The sequence below is a fragment of the Lissotriton vulgaris genome, unplaced genomic scaffold (assembly GCF_964263255.1).
Source record: "Lissotriton vulgaris unplaced genomic scaffold, aLisVul1.2 SCAFFOLD_225, whole genome shotgun sequence".
In the NCBI taxonomy this organism is placed as follows: domain Eukaryota; kingdom Metazoa; phylum Chordata; class Amphibia; order Caudata; family Salamandridae; genus Lissotriton; species Lissotriton vulgaris.
The window spans coordinates 1,007,289-1,030,839 of record NW_028252812.1 but is presented as its reverse complement, the minus strand read 5'-3'; the positions used below and the strand labels follow the sequence as shown (position 1 = coordinate 1,030,839).

The following is a 23,551-nucleotide window of genomic DNA, read 5'->3' as shown; positions in this document are numbered from 1 at the left end:
TGATGAGTTGCCCCGGGTTTCTAAACGAAAAACCAGTTTCATCTGGCAGTTTTTCACCATCCCTCCTGGAACCAAGAAAGTGAATGCAAAATATGCCACCTGCCTCATCTGTGACCACAGATTGTCGAGAGGCACAGAAAAGAAGTACAGTATGGGGAACTATACAATGCACCGTCACATGAGCAGGTGGCATCCCTTGAACTACAGCCGGGCTGAGTTGAGGGATCTTGAAGACAATCCGACGGCAACTCCTGTGGCAAGATCTACATCCACATTGTCTTTGACGGGAAGAGAGGCACAAGAGACTGTGCCAAACATCCAACGTAACTTCCAGCACATGAAGGTGTCTTGTATTTACTGTGGTGCTATGCTGTCATATGGCAACATGAGTGTCAACCTCATGAACATTGCATATGAAAATCATAAGTGCCCTAATGCACCCAAAAAGTAATTTTCTTTTTTTTTGCTCCAGTTGAGCCGTTTTGAAAGCCTGTTTTTTGTTGTCTCCCCTCCTTAAAAAACACAAAAAAAACATAAAACAGTTCTAAAAATACAAAAAAATCAAAAAATGTTCAAAAAATTACAAAAAAAACATAAAACAACAAAAACAAAAAAAAACAGTTCTTTTCAGAACTACCTCCCCTTTCAAACAAAATTGCTAGAATGTTTATCACTCTGGCAAGCTCTATTTCTTTTGGTTCGCTTCAAGTTCGCTGACCGGTTCGCGAACTTTAAGCGAACTAAAAAAAATATTTTTTTAAAAAAAAAGAAGAGTTAGTATAAGGGAAGTAAACAGAGAATAATGTAAAAAGAAAGACAGCTAGAGAGAGTAAATGAGAGATACTGTCAATGACATCATCAGCAGTGCATTGCGGGTAAAAAGAGTGGAAAACATTTACCTTATAATTCTTGTTACCTTTTTTAAATATTTTTTCATACTTTCAATCTGTAAAACAAAGAACAAACATTTCAAAAAATATTAAAACATGTATTTAAAAATTAGAAAAGACAAGGGAAAAGGTTCAAAAACAAACAGTTTTTCAACAACTTTGACATTTACAGAAGTCTCTGCTTCTCTACGTTCCCTACACAATCCTAAAGATATATATTCGAAAGAAACTGTATCTTGATATTGCTGAACTGAGGCCTATTTTGAAACATGATGTTTTTCTTGCACTGCTAATGTCTCACAATAGTGATGCAATAGCAGCGCAAAAAAGATGTAAAGTCATAATAAAATTGTGTCTAACATTGTAAATGATTGTTTTAGGATGCAAATAAGATGTGTGCTTTCAAGAGCTTTCTTTGAGGTGAGGCCTCTTTTTTTTATAAAAAAAAAACACTACCCAGAAGTACAGCACTCTAAGCATTAAAATTGATATTTACAGAACTCACCTTACCCATATGTACCACACATTTCTAAATGTATATCATAAGGACAAAAAGCATAACATTAATTATACATGTTAAATGGTTTATTTTTGCTGTTCTCAGAATGTATCAAATTTCACTTAAATCAGTGACTTGAAGGTATTCATCATGTAACAGCGGGGAAAAAAAAACACAATCAAAATGACTGTGTTTAAAAAACCCATACAACCTAAGAAATCTGATTTCAAAACTTCTTAAAATTAACTTACTTTCAATGACGTCGAAGGATCTCCTATAAACAGCATCCACTCTGTTGTGCTTTAAATATTTTCAGCCCGCCACTTTCTGAAAGAAAACCTCCATCGATACGTGAAATATGTTACATAGAAAAAAAACTTCTCTCATTATATCACATGTTTCCACTAGGCCAAATCATGTTGCCGCGATTCGCAAATCTTGTAATTCTTCCAATCAAATCCCGACATTTTCTATTTTCGCAACTTTCAAAAATAAAATATTTGAGATTATTTTCACAATCCTGGACTACTAATATCTTACTCTTCTTTGTCAGTCATGTTCTCCTTTTCCTATGACACTGATACTGCTTACTATGAAGCAGACTTACTTGCATTAGGTTTATATAGTTGAATTTTTAATCGAGACAGCATTGCAGACTTACATTCCCTCTACTTAAAATTTTGGTTTTAAAAACACCAGGTAAGAATTTTTAAGGTCAAACGGCAATTTTTTTTTGAACGTTACAACAGAATCATTACAGAATGACCAGCCGTTTCCAGACTTTAAGTAAGCTGTATAATGTCCTGATGTTGTTGATGGACCATCGTGATAGATAATTGCTACAGTAACAAAAGTCCTCCCTGATATTGACAGCTGAGAAGCCACAAAATTTTTTATTAAAGTTGACAATTTTGTTCCATCAGGCCTACATCGTTGCATCATTAAAATGACATACTGGCCATATCTACGTATAAATAATGTTGACATCATATCACATTTACATTGGCTACACTCCATGTTGTGATCCGCTGCATTTACTAGCTTATTAAAGGAGACTGATTTACTGTCTGGCAAAGTTAAATATATAAATCTTTCTGAGTCTACACTAGTAGTACTTGATACCATACAGTTCTCGCAGTCATGCTGCCATTGATAAGAAAGCCCAAACAGGTGATCTACATCTACACCCTCAACTTGCAATATATCAAGCATATACATTAAAAACTCCTGACAATCTTGCTGATTATTTTCAGAGAAGTCTGTTTGACCTGAACATTCATCTAACAGATAACGAACTTCAGACACACTTTCTACTTTTGTTCGATCACTGCTACATTTCTCGAAAACAGAATTCAACAAACAGCATAAAATTTGTTCAGAATTCAACAGAATCTGTTCTTTTAAACTCTCTAGTGAAAAGAGAACATTAACCACTACATTTGCATAGCAGTTGACACCAGAACTGTTTTCAAATTGAAAACCGACAACATCTTCAACAGAATCCACTTTCTTTCTGCTAACAATTTTCGGTTCATTGACTTTTAGTCTTTTTGCAACAACCTCCCTACTATTACTGCTATTTCTACGTTTGCGGCCTACCACACGTTTCTCAAACAAAGGATATTGAGGCAAATGTGGCGCATACTCTCTTCTTAACCTATTGTATTCCTTAACACAATCTAGATCCGCACAAATGTTTGTGACATCACAGTCAATCAAGTACAATCCCGATAAAGTTCTAACTCGTGACAATGCCACATATGCCATACCCTCCTTGAACACAGAACTGCCAATATTCACCAATGCACAGTCTACACTTAAACCTTGCGATTTATGGATTGTCACCGCATATGCCAAGCAAACAGGAAACTGTTTACGGCGAACATATAAATCTTTAACAAGCAAAAACCTAGCAGAACAACGACCAATTTGCTGTACTTCCTCAATGCCATCAAATTTAATTTTTAAAAATTCTATTCCATCTCTATTTCTGTATTTCTCAAAATCAACAACATTACCCATTGATCCATTTACCAGACCTCTTTCTACATGTAAATTCCTTCTCAAAATAATTCGGCAATTTAAACACACATTCAAAGTCTTTTCAAAACCCGCTGTTTTAGATATAGTCTTCTCTAATGAATCCAATTTTGATTTCAAATTGTCTGACAAAATAATTGTTGATCCCATATGCTCTAATTTGTCGATAGCTTCAAGTTTCACAATCTCTTGCTTTTCTAAATTCAACATTTTGTTGTTGAAGATGGCACATTCTGCAAGAGTTGGCATGAGACATATCCCGGATTTCTTCTCAGTAATTTTCTGAAAAATATTCTCAGGCACAATATCTTGTTTGGGATACAAATTTGACAGTAACCGTGCATTTAAAGCTTCTTTCCCATGCTCGGTCACTTTTCCAATTCTAATATCTTGTAGAATATTCTTGTAATCTTCATCCTTTGCCTGACGCATATTTTGATGCAGTTCTGCATAATTGAAGTTTAACCATATATTGACGTTGCCAATGCTCCCTAGGCACTTCCTGGTATCTTCATGCGTGAGTATTTTGAACACAGGTTGACCTTTTACTGGTGTCAGCTGTAGAAGATCTCCGAAAACAATAATGTGTTTCCCACCAAATAAGACATCATATTCAGTTTTAAGTACTTCTTGCATTCTCAAATGCACAAAGGCAAGCATGACATTGGAAACCATGCTTACTTCGTCAATGATAAGTAGTTTCATTTTCCTCAAAACTCTTGAAACTTCACAGCAAGCATCTCCAGATAACTTGTTGTATTGTAATTTGTTGTCATGCTCCACCGGCAGCATCAATAGACGATGCAAAGTAATACCTTTAATATTATGTGCTGCCAGTCCAGTAGGAGCGGTGACAACACAAGACAGCGATGACTCAGTCCTTTCCTGCAAATAACAAGAGATTGCTTTAATGAGGAAACTTTTTCCAGTTCCCGCTTCTCCACTCACGTACAGTCGGACAGGCTTCAACGACGTACACGAGCACTCTTTCTTCTCATGACTTAATCCGTGCTCAATTTCCTTGGTAACTTCATCATATATTTTCCTCTGCTCAACGTTGAGTTGTTTTTCCAAGTCTTGTAAGTTAACTGAATCCTCCTGAGCATGTGCCATGGCTCTTTCTACTTCATTCATAGCAGTGGCAGCTTCATTTTCGATAATAGGTCCTCCAAGTGGATCTTGACTCAATGAAACAGAACTCTGACTGTCCTGAGAACTGTCTCTGGCAATCTCGGCTGCAATCGTTGCTTCCTGCTCAATTTCCAAAGTTAGCATTTCTTGATATTTAGAAAAAGCAGGACATTCTATGGACTCCTTGGCTGCATTGAAAGAGTCTTCGTAACAGAGGAAATCTCCAAGCAGTTCCTCTTCTGCACGCCAAGGCTTGAAAAGTTGCAAAAGTGCTAAATAGAAAAACTCCTTTTTTTCTGGAGATTCGCCACTTAATTTTCGATGGTTTACTAATTGGCATTTTCTTTGCTTGACCAGGCATCCCTCACTTCCAATTACAGCATACACTCCTTTCTCAATATCTTCTTTGATGTTCCTCTTGAATATATAATTTTGGAGAACCTCATATAGACAAATATTCTCAAGGTGACTGCTTCGATTTGGATAATATGTATCCAACATGTTGGTCTTCAAAATGTCGGTACTGTTTGGTTCCTTTTCTGCCAAATACTCAATTTCCCGAACAGGTTTTAGAACTCGATTTCGCGTTGCAGCAAGACCAAGACTCGCCCAAACGAGACTCCTGGATTTGGCATAGAGACTTGCTGAAGACAATCGATCAGAACATTCGTAAGCTCCGATTTCTCGATGCGACAACATCTTCAGACTGAAACTGTACAACTTCTTGCTGAGGCTCTTTTCATGGGAAATGTCCTCCCACATATCCTTCAGTTCGGTCTTTTCTTTTTTGGTGATGTAAGATGTCACATACCGAGCCACAGCCATACAGTTGTCAGCCACAAACTGTATATCCATGTTGGCATTCCACATGGACAAAATCACTGGGTTGTAGTCATTGATGTACTTGGACTCTTCGTTCCTTTTCAAATTGTATGTATTCTTGGGTGATTTCCTCGTCACATTATGTCGCAGCGAAGACATCAAACTGTTCACTCTTCCTTTAGAAATCACCGGTCGTGGAAAGTTGAAACGACATTTGGTGTAGAACTTGTCCTTGTTTCTGAATTTACGACGACAGTACTTTCCACAACGATGGCTTTGGAAACGTAGAACTTGTTCTCTTAGACTTTTCTTCTCCGTTGCGTTTGGAACAGCACACGTAGAATACTGTTCGATGAAATTCATCACTAAGTCATCCGGATCTGTTCCAAATTTAGGTGCATCCTTGATCCACAGCAACATATGTATATGAGGGGCACCTCTTGCTTGGTACTCCTTTCTCCAGAAGAAATCCAACACCTCTCCAAGAGGTGGATTCTTTTTATTTGTGATGAAAGACATCATAGCTTCAAATCTATGATTGAAGTACCTGCATACATTCACAGGATCCAAAGAACACAGTTCTCCAGGTGTCTTGAATTCAATGTTTTCAATATTTCCATTTGCCTCTCGTAGAAATTCAAGTAAGTCATCCCAGCCATACTCGGCACAGCTCAGAGTGAGGAACCATGTCGGAGTTCCTAAGTTCCTCAGCATACATTTTAAGTCACCATGACGACGGTACCAGTACTCATTAGTACCACGCTGACACGCCATGAGATTAATTAAGTGAGAATCCAAAATACTGTCTTGGACATTGACTTTATGCATAAAGTCACTTGCCGAGATGTTTCGCATCTGTATACCACTTTTTAAGATGTGGTTCACTGCATATGACAGTCCAGACAGATCGCTTTCAAACAGGAGATGAAACAAATAGGGAATGCATTGCCGAAACCTAGGATCTTCTGCATACAATCGTAAAGTCCGGTATTCAGACGCAGGAATTTCACGAGGTCGCTCATCATATCTTCCTCCTTGACCTGTGGGAAATAGCTGTGGGAAACACCGAGCTTCCAAACTTTCCTCCCAAACACTAATGGGACTCCCTTTGGCTTGTTTCATTTGAAACAACTCAATAGCATTCCCCATCACTTCCTTGGAATGCAAAGGATGAACACTATAATGTTCATATATTTCTTCACTTTTAGAGGCCTCTACTTTCTCAATTTGGCCAGCACACAAATCGCTATCCTCTTCATCACTTACTTCCTCTTCTGCAACATATACATTCTTATAGTACTTATTATTTTTCTTCAAATACACTGTTGCCTTTTTGACTTTCCTAACATCCACTAAATCTTGCCATATTTTCTTATTCTTTGTCGGAACCCCATTAACCAAGATAACCAGAGGTTCCTCTTCCACTTTTTCTATTCCAATTGTGTTAATGTTTTTGTTCAAATCTAGAGGCAAATAAACAACTCTTCCCTTTAATCCTCTCTGTAAATCTGCTGGAGGCAATTTCCCTGTCTTTGGCTCCATTCTTACAATAGCCTGAAAGGGATGGATACTTTGAATCAAAATAGATTCATAAGTATTTAAATCCTTCAATTCAGAAGGAATCTCAACCAATTCCAGATTATTATGAACTGCCCTAGCAGGCATCTGGTTTTGGTTTAATTTATTACAACAATAAGTACACACACGTTGATCCGATCCCAAATCAAAATAATTTTCTACCATCAAGTATGTGGCTAAATCCTTCCATTCACTATTATTTTCCCTTTCACTTTTTGCATATAAATCCACTACCTTAGTCTGATTCTTATAATAAGTGCGTCGACAACATACACAAGTGAAATTAGGCCTCTCACTTGATTTCATCTGAAACGTGGCAATTTCCTTCTGAAAATTATCTGTACTGGAAACCTGTACATTATCTTCCACATTACCCTCTACTTCAGGGTCAATTTGAACATTCTCATCTTTACTACCAAAGTAACAAAACTCAATTTCTTCACAAAGATTCTTCACATCTATTTCAGAACCATGCAAAAGAGCAGCACATAACTGTTTAAGCATAATTGCTGGACTCTTAGCATAATACAACATTCTCACTAATTTTCTCACTTTATTATGATGCACTGCTAGCATCCTGAAATGATGAAAAACACTCTGGCATACTCTCCTGGAAAGACAAGCCAGTGAATGACCACGCAAACCTGTCATTTGTCTCACTCTGCAAGGATCTAAATCTTGCAACAACTTCATTTTCTGCTTCAAACTTTTCTTATTAAATGTCCGTATAAAATCACATAGCAAATTGATGGAAACCTGTCGCACACTGCAAATAGAACTACACTTCCAAATGTACACAGGACCCTTAGGACGTCTTCCTAAAACCTCATCACTTAGCGCCTCTTCTGTCTCTGTTGTCACAAGTAGTTCTTTTTCAACTGGACAACCATCCTTCACTTCATAAGCTCGACCACTGATGTCAACTGCATGCACCAAATCATTATCCTGAAAATAAGTCTCCTCATTAAAAAATGCCTCAGAACTTGAACTATGCATCCATTCTCCAGAAAAAACTTCACAAAAGTTAGTACGATTTACTACTCTCTTCCATCTACTTTTTGTTTTGAAATCAGAAATTACCTTGCTTAGTTTCCTAATTCTATTGATTACCAAAATAAACAACTTTCGCTTGATTTCAAAAGCATGATCAATAATTTTCTCTACATTTTTCTTCTTCCTATAAAATGCCGCTTTCTGTTGGCCTTTCTTTTTAATATTTTTCAATAAATTAACTAATATCCTATTACGGAACATTCGTTGTCGAATGTCCCTAAACTGTTGTTTCCTTCTACTATCATGCACAGAGTTATCTCTTCCTCTACCAGTAACATTTGTGATGGGTCTCTCCTTTCCATTTAAATTACTTCTCTTTTTGTTAAGAGACACATTTTTTTGAGCAAAATTTTTTTTACTACAAATATTTCTTAAGAATGATTTCGTGCTCTTACCCGGACCTTTCTTGGTGTTTTGACAAGTATTTGGGGAAGAGGACTGCTGCAATAAAACATCATCCTGCTGTCTTTGACGTTTTCTAGCCTTTCGTATTCGACTTCTGGAAGGCATTTTCCAAACTATGAAAGAATCTGCAGTTGAATCTGTGAAAAAATATAATATAAAATGTTATTAACCACTATTACCAAACAGTAAATAAATAACAGTCATCTAAAACTTAATGCTGTACTAATTATTTAACATAGCAAATATTTTCCACCAGCACTGCATCACAAAAATGACACTCAATGGTACAAAACAGGCATACAACACTCATAAATCACTCCCTAATATTTTAAATCATTAATTCAGGATGACGATAAGATGTAGCCTATCTAAAGGTTTGTTTAGGCCCAGATCTTTGGACTGGGGTGAATGTGTGTCATTGATCCACATTCAGTCCATCACCTGTTTTGTTTATTTGAGGTGAGGCCAACACATGGTTGCAGATAAGATTTTCACTGAAAAAAAACCAAGGTAAAAAAACATGTGAAGGCCTACCAATGAAGTAAATCATTAAATGAAAACCAATACATTTCTGGAAATATGCACTACTAGTGCTTCATAAGATGTTTTGGATCATATTTATAAGTTATTTGAGTATCTAGTATGCTATTTTACATTCTTCATGGTGCAAATTTATTGTAAATACGCTCCCACCTGCGGTTGGCAAATTTAGATTTTGATTATGGGAGTTAGATAGGCATGTTAATAATTTCCCAAAAATGGTATATAACCCCAAACAACCTTTGAAGCAAATGCTCTTAGCCATGTTATCCACCTCCCATTGGATAACATGGCTAAGAAATGCTTGCAAATGTGATAAAAAAAGGCCTGCAATGCATGAATAACGCAGAAAAATCAGCGATATTCATGCATTTTCCAACAAATGCTCTTAGCCATGTTATCCACTTCCTATTAAATAACATGGCTAAGAACTGCTCAGGGCACCATGAGGAACGCTTTCCATTTAAAAAGGGAAAAATAACATCAAAGACACTAAAATGCCTTCTAAATATGAACCCAAACAACCTATGAAGCAATGTGAAAAAAAACTGCCGCAATGCATGAATATAGCAGAAAAATCAGCGATATTCATGCATTTTCCAGCAAATGCTCTTAGCCATGTTATCCACTTCCAATTAAATAACATGGCTAAGAACTGCTCAGGGCCCCATGAGGAACGCTTTCCATTTAAAAAGGGAAAAATAACATCAAAGACACTAAAATACCTTCTAAATATGAACCCAAACAACCTATGAAGCAATGTGAAAAAAACGGCCACAATGCATGAATATAGCAGAAAAATCAGCGATATTCATGCATTTTCCAGCAAATGCTCTTAGCCATGTGATCCACTTCCTATTAAATAACATGGCTAAGAACTGCTCAGGGCCCCATGAGGAACGCTTTCCATTTAAAAAGGGAAAAATAACATCAAAGACACTAAAATGCCTTCTAAATATGAACCCAAACAACCTATGAACAATGTGAAAAAAAACGGCCACAATGCATGAATATAGCAGAAAAATCAGCGATATTCATGCATTTCCCAGCAAATGCTCTTAGCCATGTTATCCACTTCCTATTAAATAACATGGCTAAGAACTGCTCAGGGCCCCATGAGGAACGCTTTCCATTTAAAAAGGGAAAAATAACTTCAAAGACACTAAAATGCCTTCTAAATATGACCCCAAACAACCTATGAAGCTCTAACAGTACATATCCTGAAATTTAATTCATTTCAAAATTCGTTTTTAAACACAGCATATAAATCAATTGTATACCTGCATTCATGAAGAAATGACTAAAAATGTCCTTGAGACACATGAAAGTGTTTTCTGGAATGCCCTAGCACCATTTTTGGGACACTATTAACATGGCTAGGTAACTCCCATAATCAAAATCTAAATTTGCCAAGCACAAGTGGGAGCGTATTTACAAGACACTTGTCCCATGAGGAACACTTTACATTTTAAAAGGCGAACACAACATCTTAGACACTCAAATACCTTATAAATATGGCCCAAAACAACCTATGAAGCTCTAGCAGTACATATCTAGAAATGTAATTGATTTCTTAAATCGTTTTTAAAAGCAACATATCTGTTTCAGCTTACATAACAGACCATGAAATGGCCTCCATGTATTACAATATCTTGTGTAACTGCATGCCAGAATGTTACACCAAATATGCAATTATAATTTCTCTTTGAAACTAATTCTATTAGTATATCACTAGAGACAAAACCACATTTTAAAAACACAGCTTTCTTCATCATTTTCTCCTTAAATCATACTATTCTCTATCTAAATTAAATAAATCTTTTCTCACCTTAGCAAATATTTTTTGAGTTTTGAAAACAGTCTCAGAAATACACCAAATTGTCTTCAGCAGAAGAAAAAGGATGCACTCCAAAGGCTGCAGCTATTGAAAGCACAGAAATACAGATATTCTTTTCACATATCTCTCATATTAGCCAATCATACCTCTTCCCTCACTTTTTTCAAATCAAAACCCTTCCCCCCTCTGCCCTGTCTGCCTTGTTTCCATAGCAACCACCTCCTGGAAGACCTCTCATGTTTGCAAATTCACACAACAATGTTTCAATTGAACTCTGAACTCTCAGTGCACCTGCGTATCCAGTGCAATCTTTCATTAAATGTTTCTTCCTTGACCATTCAAATTACATCTTTCAAAGAACACATCCATGCACCCTAACTTTCTGTTTTCAGAAATGGAAATGCACCAATCACTGCTAATGAATCATTAGCATTGTAAATCCACAGTTTTTTTTCTTTAGAAACTCCTACTGTTTCAACTGCCCTTTCATTACCACACTTCATCTGACTGCAGAACAACCTTCTTCCACCATGTTTAACGTCTGGATTGTTGGACATAGTTACATCCACTGGGCTCAAAGGTATGCTGAGAGCAGAAATTTACACAACCTCAATTTACAAGATGTGGAAATTAAGTGGTTGGGCCAAAGAGGATTAAAATGTCACCAATTGATACCATTGGTGAAAACCTTTATGCATTTGCCAAAACCTGACCTGTTAATAGTGCACTGTGGAGGTAATGATTTGGGCACTTTGACAGGGGTAGGTCTGGAAATGCTTTTAAAGGACACCTTGGAGCAATTAATGGCACTTTTTCCTCAAACTGCCTTGGTATATTCCAATATATGCCAAAGACAGAAATGGAGGTGGTCCAACCAATTTTGTCCACAAATTGAGAAAGCGAGGAAGCATGTAAACAAATCTGTTTCAGCTTACATGAGAGACCATGGAATGGGCTCTCTGTACAACAATAACTTGCGTTACTACATGCAAGATATCTACAGAGGAGATGGAGTTCACTTCTCAGATGAGGGCAACAGAATTTTCATTCTGAATTTAAGACTCTGCATTGGTACCTACTTATAAGTACCTAAATGTACCATAAACCCAAAAGCTCTTCTCAGAGCTACCCTACATCTGATCACTCACAATTATTATTTTTCTCTAACTTTTTTCACTAATTTTCCACAAAATTCGCTCCCCGGAGCGCTACCCGGTTCGCTAACCGAAAGCTAACCTCGCGGAATTTTTTTAAAAAAAAATTTTTTTCCGCACATATAAGCCTCCTCAGCCACGCTCAGAAAACCTAGGGGGTCAAGATAAGTCTACCATGACCCCTTCTACCCATTCTAAACATTATTTGCCCTCCATCTTGTATCTTAATGCGAACGAAACACAAAATGGTGGACTCCCGTGACGCTTAAGGTTCGCTAACCGGGCAGCTTCCCGGAAAGCGGTCCTAAAAAAAGGCGGGAAAGTAATTTACAGAATAACGACTAGAAACACTCTCACCAAATATAGATTAGCTCATACTACATAACAATCCCTTCCATTCTCACAAATTTCATTGAAATTCCATTTAGCCATTTAGCCTGTAGACCTCTCCAAGTACCGTGAGGTAAATTACTTCACAAAACACATCTGAATTGTTGGAATTGACAACCAATGAAAATGTTACTTTCATTTTCTACTTTTATTACCTGACATTTGATTGGTTATATACCTGTATATATATAAAGGGAGAGAAGGAAACACAGCCATTTTGACTACTACTTCTTGTTGTACCTCCTATTTCAAAAGCTTCAAAAAACTTCAACTTCTTTGTGAAGGTAAGTTATAATTTAATATATTGTGCACTATGACTTAATATAGTAGACTTTTTCTGCTACATATACACTATCCCTCTGTAGTAGTAGTGTCTTGGTTAAATCACATACACTTTTTTTTAGTCCTATTTCCACTCTCATACTATACACTGCCAAAAGATAAATTCACTGATAAAAACTGCCTATCTAAAATTAATCCCAACAGTGCCCTATCTCTACTAATATATATTTTTTTAATCCAAATTTCAGGCAAAATGGAAGGCGAGCAGCAAGTTTCATTTTCGATTGAACTGAAGGAGAGCAGCCAAGACAAACTTGATGACTTTATGGATGACAGTAGAGACCACGAACTTCTACAATGTGTTGAAGCAGTAGACAACTTGCTTCAAAATGAAAAACAATTACACCCTATAATAAATTATGACATTTCTGACAATGAAATGTTAGAAAATTTAATAAAGTATGAAACACAATCATAATAAAAAAAATAAATAAATAAAGAAAACAAAAAAAAACAAGAAAAACAACAAACAATTAACATACAGTATTAGAAAAGTCTTTCATTCTTTTATCCATAAAGTTCGCTGCCCAGAAAGCTATCCGGTTCGCGAACTTGGCGCTTACCACGCAAAAAAAAATTTTTTTTTTTGGACCCTCCTAGGCCCTTTTAAAACCTCCACATAAAACCTAGGGGGTCAACGAGGATCTACTATGCCCCCTTATGGTAATTTCCCCCTTTGTTTTGGCCTCCTCTTGTCTCTCGATCCTACCGAGAGACAAGATGGCGGCCGCTCCGGACTGTTTAGAATGTTGACAGACACCGGAGGGCCAATCAGCTTCTCATCGCAAAGTTCCGTTACGCGAAAGGTTCGCTAACCGGATAGCTGCCCGGAGCGCTGTTACAGATATATATCTTGATTTAAACGTTAATTTCTCAAAATCCACTGAAGCACATATATTGAGACCTAGCAAAGGCACATCGGGCTAACAGTCCCTACAATTTTGCCAAGTTTCGTGAAAATCCATTCAGCCGTTCGGGCTAAAAGTGAGTCCAACCGCCCTATGGAAATTAACATGGGAAAAAGGCGTTTTGGGACCCCCCTTTTTTCTCGGCCCCCCCTCCACAAAACCCCCCCAAATTTTCAAGGTCTGCTCAGAAACAAAATGTGCCATTTTCCTGAAAATTTCAGCCAATTCCGTCCACGAACGCAAAAGTTATTAGGCATAGAATTTTCAGAAATCCCATAGGGAAAAAATCCTAACTATATATACCTACTGGCGACCGCCAGTAGGTAATATATTTATATATATGTATATGTATAAATATGTGTAATATTAAAATAGTTCTAAATATAATGTAATTTAAATGAAATATTGTTTCATTTTAATTAAAAATATATATATGTGTATATATATATATATATATATATATATATATATATATATATATATATATATATATATATATATATATATATATATATATGCATTTGTGAAGTAATTGCATGCGGAGTGAAGTCATATGCGGTATCAAAATTTGAGGAGGAATTTTGGCTTGCGGAGTGATGGTATTTGCGTCCTAAAAAATGCGGAGTGATGGTTTGCGGGATTTTTTTATGCCGAATGGGATCACATATTCGGCATGGACACTGGCCCAGTTGCTCTGCTATGTTTTACTCTCACCTGTGCCCTGGACACTGGCCCTGTTGCTCTGCTGTGTTGTACTCTCATCTGTGCCCTGGACACTGTCCCTGTTGCTCTGCTGTGTTCTACTCTCACCTGTGAACTGGACACTGGCCATGTTTCTCTGCTGTGTTGCACTCTCACCTGTGCCCTGGACATAGGCCCTGTTCCTCTGCTGTGTTGTACTCTCACCTGTGCCAAGGACACTGGCCCTGTTGCTCTGCTGTGTTGGAGTCTCCCCTGTGGCATGGACACTGGCCCTGCTGCTCTGCTGTGTTGTACACTCACCTGTGCCATGGACACTGGCCCTGTTGGTCTGCTGTGTTGTACTTTCACCCGTGCCCAGGACACTGGCCCTGTTGCTCTGCTGTGTTATACTCTCACCTGTGCCATGGACACTGGCCCTGTTGCTCTGCTGTGTTGGAGTCTCACTTGTGTCATGGACACTGGCCCTATTGCTCTGCTGTGATGTACTCTCACCTGTGCCATGGACACTGACCCTATTGCTCTGCTGTGTTGGAGTATCCCCTGTGGCATGAACACTGGCCCTGTTGCTCTGCTGTGTTGTACTCTCACCTGTGCCCAGGACACTGTCTCTGTTGCTCTGCTGTGTTGTACTCTCACCTGTGCCATGGACACTGGCCATGTTGCTCTGCTGTGTTGGAGTCTCCCCTGTGGCATGGGCACTGGCCCTGTTGCTCTGCTGTGTTGTAATCTCACCTGTGCCATGGACACTGGCCCTGTTGCTCTGCTGTGTTGTACTCTCACCTGTGCCATGGACACTGGCCATGTTGCTCTGCTGTGTTGGAGTCTCCCCTGTGGCATGGGCACTGGCCCTGTTGCTCTGCTGTGTTGTAATCTCCCCTGTGGCATGAACACTGGCCCTGTTGCTCTGCTGTGTTGTACTCTCACCTGTGCCCAGGACACTGGCTCTGTTGCTCTGCTGTGTTGTACTCTCACCTGTGCCATGGACACTGGCCCTGTTGCTCTGCTGTGTTGGAGTCTCATTTGTGTCATGGACACTGGCCCTATTGCTCTGCTGTGATGTACTCTCACCTGTGCCCTGGACACTGGCCCTGTTGCTCTGCTGTGTTTTAGTCTCCCCTGTGGCATGGACACTGGCCCTGTTGCTCTGCTGTGTTGGAGTCTCCCCTGTGGCATGGACACTGGACCTGTTGCTCTACTGTGTTGTACTCTCACCTGTGCCATGGACACTGGCACTGTTGCTCTGCTGTGTTGGAGTCTCCCCTGTGCAGCCTCTCATGTACTTGCTGTCCCACCTGTGCCCTTCACACAGGCCCTGTTGCTCTGCTGTGTTTTACTCTAAACTGTGCCATGGACACTGGACCTGTTGCTCTGCTGTGTTGTACTCTCACGTGTGCCCTGGACACTTGCCCCGTTACTCTGCACTGTGGTACTCTCACCTGTGGCATGGGCACTAGCCCTGTTGCTCTGCTGTGTTGTACTCTCACCTGTGCCCTGGACACTGGCCCTGTTGCTCTGCTGTGTTGTACTTTCACCTGTGTCCTGGACACTGGCCCTGTTTCTCTGCTGTGTTGTACTCTCACCTGTGCCATGGACACTGGCCCTTTGCTTTGCTGTGTCGGAGTCTCCCCTGTGGCATGGACACTGGCCCAGTTGCTCTGCTATGTTTTACTCTCACCTGTGCCCTGGACACTGGCCCTGTTGCTCTGCTGTGTTGTGCTCTCATCTGTGCCCTGGACACTGTCCCTGTTGCTCTGCTGTGTTCTACTCTCACCTGTGAACTGGACACTGGCCATGTTTCTCTGCTGTGTTGCACTCTCACCTGTGCCCTGGACATAGGCCCTGTTGCTCTGCTGTGTTGTACTCTCACCTGTACCAAGGACACTGGCCCTGTTGCTCTGCTGTGTTGGAGTCTCCCCTGTGGCATGGACACTGGCCCTGTTGCTCTGCTGTGTTGTACACTCACCTGTGCCATGGACACTGGCCCTGTTGGTCTGCTGTGTTGTACTTTCACCCGTGCCCAGGACACTGGCCCTGTTGCTCTGCTGTATTGTACTCTCACCTGTGCCATGGACACTGGCCCTGTTGCTCTGCTGTGTTGGAGTCTCACTTGTGTCATGGACACTGGCCCTATTGCTCTGCTGTGATGTACTCTCACCTGAGCCAAGGACACTGACCCTATTGCTCTGCTGTGTTGGAGTCTCCCCTATGGCATGAACACTGGCCCTGTTGCTCTGCTGTGTTGTACTCTCACCTGTGCCCAGGACACTGGCTCTGTTGCTCTGCTGTGTTGTACTCTCACCTGTGCCATGGACACTGGCCCTGTTGCTCTGCTGTGTTGAACTCTCAACTGTGCCCTGGACACTGGCCCTGTTGCTCTGCTGTGTTTTACTCTCCCCTGTGGCATGGACACTGGCCCTGTTGCTCTGCTGTGTTGTACTCTCCCCTGTGGCATGGACACTGGCCCTGTTGCTCTGCTGGGTTGTATTCTCACCTGTGCCATGGACACTGGCCCTGTTGCTCTGCTGTGTTGGAGTCTCCCCTGTGCAGCCTCTCATGTACTTGCTGTTCCACATGCCATGGACACTGGCCCTGTTGCTCTGCTTTGTTGTACTCTCACCTGTGCCATGGACACTGGCCCTGTTGCTCTGTTGTGTTGGAGTCTCCCCTGTGGCATGGAAACTGACCCTGTTGCTCTGCTGTGTTGGGGTCTCCCCTGTGGCATGGACACTGGCCCTGTTTCTCTGCTGTGTTGTACTCTCAACTGTGCCATGGACACAGGCCCTGTTGATCTGCTGTGTTGCAGTCTCCCCTGTGCATCCTCTCATGTACTTGCTGTCCCACCTGTGCCCTGGACACTGGCCCTGTTGTATCTTCTTCTCCTGTTGAGAGGTGCAGATCCACTACTGGGTTATCTCTGTCCTCCGTAATTTCTGTAAAGAAGAAGTTTGTTCAAGAGAACCTAGATAAGGCTTTAATGCATAATTTTAGGAACACTGTGTCCTTCAAGCTTGATTAGCAACAGTCAATAATTTAAATAGGATTTTTCGCCTACTCAGCTGTGGCGGAGTTTGTGCCCACCCACTCCAGACGTCTCTGATGTTTTGTGAGTAGGGGGTCTCTTAGAATAGCACGACTGAACTACTCAGATTCCACTGTTAAATAAGTACCCAGCCTACGTTGGCAGCGCCATGTTGTGTAGTTCCTATATACCCTATACAGGATCTACGCGTTCCGATAACATAAATCTTGGGTTTGGTGGCAGACTGGTTCTGTGCTCCCCCACTGTATACGTTAGCCTGTTTGCATTATTTAGCTCACAGTGCTACTAGAATCTCCTCTTATAGGGGAGAGAATAGTTTCTGGCAGCCTCAGAACATGCCAACCCGGATCCCCCAGGATCGTGGAAACATGCTACTTTTCGCTCAGTTACTGGTGCTCACTTAGTTTGTATCAGAGATACAGAGAATAAACAGTCTGGGCGTTTCAATAAGTATTTATTGAACAGTTGTTATTCTCCTGTAAAATAGATGTGCTGTAACAACCATCAGACAGTAGCATAGATATATGGTTAGCAGTACTACAAAAGTAAAGGGATGGTACAGTTCTACCATTTTGCAGTAATAATGAATACATACACGTACATAAAACACATAAAGTGCGTACTCCTACGATGCCTCCCTGACTAGATGAACCTAGCATCTGTGTAGGTGTTATGCCAAGAATCCCTCTTAAGGTCAAGTAAATCCCCATTACCTAAGAGTTAGAGAATGTGGGACCCCGTCCTGGTCTTGAGTTGGACACCCCGCGAGTGATGTTAGACTACTGCTAGCTGGAGCATCTGCATGCAGGAACCTCAGCGTCTCTGGTCTGTGTGTCCACTGGGAAGTCACGGTCTCCTCAGGGGTCCTACCTTGCTGTGTTACTGTGTCGGCCTTAAGGATGATGTTGGGCTTGAACTTTAACATAGATATTATACAGGAGCTGTTCATCCTGCTTTGAGTCCTGCTGTGCTTCCAAGAAGCCTCATGCATAATGTATGAGTATTGAATCAGGGAAAAACCTGCGCTCTGAATGCAGTGTTGTATCTAGGTAAAAGGTCAGTCCCTATGAACCATTATGTATGTTATGTAGGGAAGGATATAGGTGAAAGGTTACAGTGTTACCTGCACCTATATAGGGTACCTATATGGAATATAACGGGGGAGAAGTACTGCAATGCCACACCCAAACTTCCCATAGCTTCTTTGTAAGCTGTGAGCGAAACGCAGGGCTACGGTCGGAAAGTAATGTACCAGTTGCTTATGTCCCTATGAAGATTCAAAATACTTTATAACAGTTCGGGCGTCAGCCGGGCGCTGAGGCCAAACCCACAGGAATCTAGAGCATGAATCCACTGCCACCAAGATGTACTTGTAAGCCCTGTCAGATTGTAAGGGGCTGCAGTGGTCCAAATAGACACATGCGAGGGGACTGTCATATCAGTAGTGGTGATTAAGGTGGGTGTGCTATGGTGGAACCTTTCGTCTACAGGCAGAAGTTGCACTTAAGGACAAAAACTCTTGGTCTGTTTAGCAAGACCTAGTGACCAATAATACTGCTTCAGTAGTGAAACAGTTCCAGCGATACCTGTGTGTGCTGAACCCAGAACCTCGCGTGCAGCTAGAATTAATCCTAATATGTGATCCATGTTTGGTATTACTCTATCCCCCACTCCTGGAATTTGATCATACAGAATGTTTTACGCATCTAACTTGTAGGAGTGCTTGAGTGGAAAACTTATTTTGCAAAGTGATCTATTGCATGTGGTGCTTACAGCTATCATTATTTATTTGAGTTATTGCAGCAACAACAGCAGTTTGCACTGTCGCCTTGGCCCCTTCATCAGCCAATGAATTCCCTTTAATGTGCATGATATCATGCTGATGATTCAATGTGTGAATTACATGAGCCTGTGGCAAGCATTCTTTCAGCTTTTCCTCATGTTCCCAAAGTAGCATGTGCTCTATTGTGCAACCTTTGGAATCTCTAAACCCATTCTGGCCCCAATAGTGAAGATATTCATTGTATGACTGAACACAATAAAACTAATCGCACACAATGAATGTGGGGAATTCCGATCTGTATTTTGTAATGCCAGTATCGGAGCTTTTAGCTCTGCCAGCTGTGCGGTACAGTCCCTTAGGGATTGCGTTTGCACTTTATCCGGTCAGAACTTTCCGTCATGCAGCACCCTTCACGATTTCACAAGCCACGGAGTATTGCTGTTTACTTCCTATGGCGGGCCAAGCAGATCCGTCAGTATAAATAATCCATTCATGCTCATCGATGTTCAGTATAGATTTTTCCCACTTGCTCGGGCGCATTCATATAAAATTGGTCCTGGAAATGTACAGTGCTAAGTGCATCCCACTAGTGATCTACGGTAGCGGGGTAGTTGCCCCAATTCAATTAGCCGAAAAGACAGTGTTATGGGGCCTTCTGGGGGTTCCACATAGCGTCCTTATGAAATTGTCCATGAAGAACTAGGCTTTGATTACATTATTACCAGCACCATCTTTGCCTGTTAAAATTTTGGCACTGAATTTGGCTAAAAGAGGAAAGTGATCTTTGTGTTTTGTGGGGCAGAAACAGTATACGGTTGAGTACGCCTGGATGTCCAGGTGATATCTTTTCATTATTTATCTTATTTCTATTTATAAAGCAGTAGTGTATCTCTAAGGTCCTGAGGAATGCATTGGAAACTTTTTTCTTTTGAATGCAGAAACATGTCGACCACCAATAAGTGCGGTTAATATTTAAAACCTGCACCCACACCTGCCTTTTAATCTTAGGGATTGGGGGATATTAATAAATTTCTTTTTTCCACCCAACTCACCTAATTTTATCATTACCCTTCACTTTTTCACTCCAATCACCAGACACTGCTTTTTTTCATTAGCCACTATCATACCCTTCTGTTCTGCCCTCACATCACATCTCGGTCACGGTAACTACTTACCGGCCGTCGTGTCTCCTGGGTAAGGAGATCCCAAATGATGACAACAAGGGCGGTACAGTGTGGCTTCTGATGGGAACAATATTTTTCTCCATATACTCTTGAGCCTTGACTTGACCGTTCATCAACTATTGTTTCTCACTGATACTGTTTTGCATGCTTTTGGTATAGTGGTCCTTCTTGCTTGACTTACTGACCTACTCTTTGACCCCCAGATATTATTTGTTGTTGTGTTAATGGCAGTGACCCCAATCTCAGATTTACAGCAAACTATAATAACCACAAGGTTGATTTTTTAGATATCAGCATTGAGGGCAACAGTAGACAATTGAAAGTTAGCCTTTTTTAGGAAACCTACAGCTAAAAATACCATCTTAAAATTTGACAGTTACCATCCTAGTTGCCAGAGGGAATCTATCCCATTTGGAGAATTTTTACGGATTTGCCGTAACTGTACAGATATGGCTGCCTATCACAAATATGGAGATGAGCTTAAGGATAGACTACTCAAGAGAGGTTATCCCCATCGTCTAGTACGACATGCTTTTAAAAGAGCTAAATACTATGACAGAGTAGCTCTATTACAAGGGTCCAAACGCCCAGGACACAACCGTATAACCTGTGTTATAAATCATTCAACCCTGAATTTCAAGATCAGGAATATCATAAACAAAAATTGGAGAATCCTGAATACAGATGAGCATGTTCCCTCTATGCCTCTTCCCTTACTAGCTTACAGAAGAAATAAGAACTTGAGGGACTTACTAGTACATACTCGCCAGACCTAAAGATTTTCCTCAGATGGCCAACGTTCCATCACGGGGCTTCCCATTATTTTGGGAAATCACAGATGTGGCTCGTGTCACGCCTGTGACTCTGCGGTTATATCTGAGACTATTGAATATAATGATAAGAAAATTAAACTCCGCCACCTGACAAACTGCCGCAGCAGTAATATAATTTATATTCTATTCTGTGGTTGTGGGTTGGCCTATGTAGGAGAGACTGGCCGTGAATTTCACACCCGTTTTAGCGAACACAAATCTGCGATCAGGACTAAGAGAATGATGGCGCCGTTAGTTGAGCATTTTCTGAAAATGAACCACAATGAGCAGGACATCAAGTGGTCTATTTTGGAGAAAGTGCAACCTAGAACAGGTCAACCTACAGAAGCAACACGTAAGAAACGTGAAACGTTCTGGATATACAATTTAGACTGTGTCAGACATGGTCTGAATGAGGAAATATCTTGGTATATCACACAATAGTGTCCTCTTTACTTCTTACAGTTGAGATTTGTCATTTCAACTTTGATACCATGTGTGTATTTGGAACCAGTATATCTTGCTCATGTATTTGGCAGTGGTTATCACAGGTGACTGTTTGACAGTATTAGAACTCACCTGTCTTATGGGAGATATTTATTAGTTATTTATTTCATTTTTTAGCACATTATATTCAGTTATGCTTAAATATACTCTTCATCTTTGCTGTACTCTTTTTTTCTTTTTTATCTGATCTCTCAAACAATTAGATTTGTACGAATTGACATTTTGATTATATAGATTATTTTTGCTTCTTAACTTTGCCTCATCGTCGATACAACTGGGCAATTAATGGGTTCCTTCAGATCGGGTCACAGTTTGACCCCTTACTAAATATATCTGTGCCTCTTCAGCATGATCATATTCCCCTAATATGGCGCGTGTTTTTATCTGTTGTCACTTTAAAATCGTGATACCATCAGCATTGGTAATCATTAAAATCGGGAGTCCGTTTTCTATTTTCATGACTTTACCTGCGAACATCTTTCATGATATCGCGAGACTTCCGACGTTTCTTTTGCTTAAATACATGTCCGGTGGTACTTACTCTTGTTTGGAACCACCTGTCGACGTGGGAGTTTATTTCGATCGGCACTTTCAAGTTCAAGTTCAAGTTCGGGCATTTGTATAGCGCACTACTCACCCAGAGGGTCTCAAGGCGCTTGGGGAAGGGGTTCATTATTTGTCGAATAGCCAGGTTTTAAGTTCTTTTCTGAAGGAGATGTGGTTTTGAGTAAGGCGGAGGTGAGTGGGGAGTGAGTTCCAGGTCTTGGCAGCAAGGAAGGAGAATGATCTGCCACCCATGGTGGATTTTCGGATGCGCGGGACTGCGGCGAGGGCTTGATTGGACGATCTTAGTTGGCAGGTGGGTTTGTAGAAGGACAGTCGAGTGTTGAGGCATTCGGGTCCTAGATTGTAGAGGGCTTTGTGTGCGTGGGTGAGGAGGCGGAAAGTAATTCTTTTGTTGACGGGAAGCCAGTGGAGGTCTTTTAAGTGTCCGGTGATGTGATCTTGGCGAGGGATGTCTAATATGAGTCTCGCTGATGCGTTTTGGATGCGTTGAAGTTTTTTCTGTAGTTTTGTTGTGATTCCGGCGTAGAGGGTGTTTCCATAATCCAGTCGACTTGTGACTAGTGCGTGGGTGACAGTCTTTCTTGTCTCGGGGATCCAGCGGAAGATCTTTTTGAGAATGCGAAGTACGTTGAAGCAGGAGGATGAGACTGCGTTGACTTGTCTGGACATCGAGAGAGAGGAGTCTAGGATGAAGCCAAGGTTACGTGCATGGTCTGTGGGAGTGGGTGCTGTGCCCAAAGCGGAGAGCCACCAAGAATCGTCCCAGGCAGAGGGGGAAGATCCTAGAATGAGCACCTCGGTTTTGTCTGAGTTGAGTTTTAGGCGGCTATGTTTCATCCATTCGGCTACTTCTTTCATGCCTTCGTGAAGATTGGTTTTGGCGGTGTTGGGGTCTTTGGTGAGGGAAAGGATTAACTGGGTGTCGTCGGCGTAAGAGATGATGTTGAGGTTGTGTTGACGCGCGATGGAGGCGAGAGGACTCATGTAAACGTTGAAGAGGGTGGGACTGAGTGAAGATCCTTGTGGTGCGCCACAGATGACTTCAGTGGCCTCTGAGTTGAATGGGGGAAGTCGAACTCTTTGAGTTCTCCCAGCGAGGAATGAGATGATCCAGTCCAAGGCTTTTCCTTATATGCCGATGTTGCTGAGGCGTTGTATAAGGGTGCTGTGGCAGACTGTGTCGAAAGCGGCGGAGAGGTCGAGTAGAATGAGGGCCACAGTTTCTCAGTTGTCTAGTAGTGTTCGGATGTCGTCAGTCGCAGCGATGAGGGCGGTTTCGGTGCTGTGTTTGGCTCGAAACCCGGATTGGGATGGATCGAGGGAGTTGTTGGATTCAAGGAAGGCGGCGAGTTGGCTATTGACGGCTT

General features: G+C 40.9%; 1 pseudogene; it reads left to right on the top strand.

Moving 5' to 3' along the window:
- Nucleotides 1-21,554, top strand: part of LOC147662009 (uncharacterized) — a 22,522-nt pseudogene extending 968 nt beyond the window's left edge.
- Nucleotides 21,555-23,551: the final 1,997 nt, after the last annotated feature.